Here is a 1,548-nt window from a genome sequence, read left to right as displayed (position 1 = left end):
AAAAAAAAAAAAAAAAAAAAGAGAGGAAAAATTAAAATAAATAGTAATAGTAGCAGAGAGGGCAAGGGCGGCGGGCGGCGGTGTCCCCGGTGCTTCCCCGCGGCGGCTCGAGCTCCGCCGGCGGCAGCCGGCCAAGAGGTGTCTCCCGCGCCGCCCCCCCGGCGCCTCCCGCCGCCCCGGCCCCGCTTCCCGAGTCGGGACGAAGCTGCCAAGTGCCTCGGGGGCTCCCTCCTTCCCCCGCTTTCTTTTTTTAGGGGTGAGAGGCACGCTGCGATTAGGGATATCCTCGCCGCGGGTAGACGAGGGAGCTTCCCCCGGAGCCAGCGGGGCAGCCCCGGTACCGGCCGCGTCCCCGCCGCCCCGGGGGCCGCCCGGGCTCCTTCCCCGCCACCCCTTCCCTCTTCCAGGCCGGTTTGGCCGCTCTGCGCGGCCCGGGCAGCCCCGCTCCGAGCTGCAGAGGCCGCGCGGAGCTGCGCGGGGCAGGCGCCAGGCTGGTGCGCGGGGCAGCTCTTCTGCGCGCAGTTATGCGCGGCCGCCACGCGGGGCTTTTTCTTTCCCCAAAGCATCGTTGGGGAAACCCTGCGTCGCGTTATCCTCTGACCAAACTCGTGCCAAACTCCTCCGCGGTTTGGGGGAGCGAGGGGGCTGCCCCAGGGGGTCCCCTCAGTCCCGCCTCCCGAGTTCGCCTGGGCTCCCGGGGAGCCCGGAGCCCCTCGAAAGCGGCGCCGAGGTGCCCCGGGAGGCAGGAGGGGGCACTCCGCATTTTATTTGCATTTTTATTTATTTATTTTCCACGCAGATGTTTTCACTGCCCGGGTTCATTTCAGTTGACAGGGTCCCGCCAGTGCGAAAGCTGCGGGTGCTGCTGTGGCCGCGGCGCTGCTCTCGGAGCCTGCGAGCCCCCGTTGCCACCAGAGCCGCTCGCCGCTGCTTTATGGGGTTTAAATACATAGAGTTCGCGGCGCCCTGCGCTGCCTCGTGCTCGCCGCAGCCCTCGAGGGCCGCCCGCACGGGGCTTTCCGCGGGCCGGGGACCGCAGGAGCTATCGCCTCGGTGCTGGTGCCTCCTGTAAGGGGCTAAAACAAAGAAAAGAATTTAAAAAAAAAAAAAAACAAAAAAGAAGGAAAGAAAGAAAGAATAAAAGAAAAAAAAAGAAATGAGGGCAGGCGGCCAGCGTGACCCAGGGCAGGAAACACGCAGGGGAGTCCCGCGAGGAGCGATCGCTGCCTGCGAGCGAAGGTGCCCCGTGTTTGCCGGGGAGTGTCGGTAAGGGGAAAGCCGCAATTTCGGGCKTCCTCGCTGCCCTGCTTGGCAGCTTTCGTAGCCAGCCCGGAGGTCGCGGTCTCTTCTTGGGAWGGGGCCGAAGCGCCGGGTGCCGGCGCCGGAGGGTGCCCGGGTGCGGGCGCTGCCCGCAACCGAGCTGCGCTTCCAGGCTGCGCGGCTCGAGGCGAAGCGGCAGCGGCGGCTCCCGCTCCGACCTGCCCCGCAAACGGGGGAACGACGGGGCTTTAGGTGAAGATTTGCACGATTTGGGGCTGGCTGCAGTGG

The sequence above is a fragment of the Nothoprocta perdicaria genome, unplaced genomic scaffold (assembly GCF_003342845.1).
Source record: "Nothoprocta perdicaria isolate Ctin4 unplaced genomic scaffold, notPer1 scaffold_151, whole genome shotgun sequence".
NCBI lineage: Eukaryota > Metazoa > Chordata > Aves > Tinamiformes > Tinamidae > Nothoprocta > Nothoprocta perdicaria.
The sequence above is the reverse complement of the archived record's forward strand: the minus strand, read 5'-3'. Positions refer to the sequence as shown.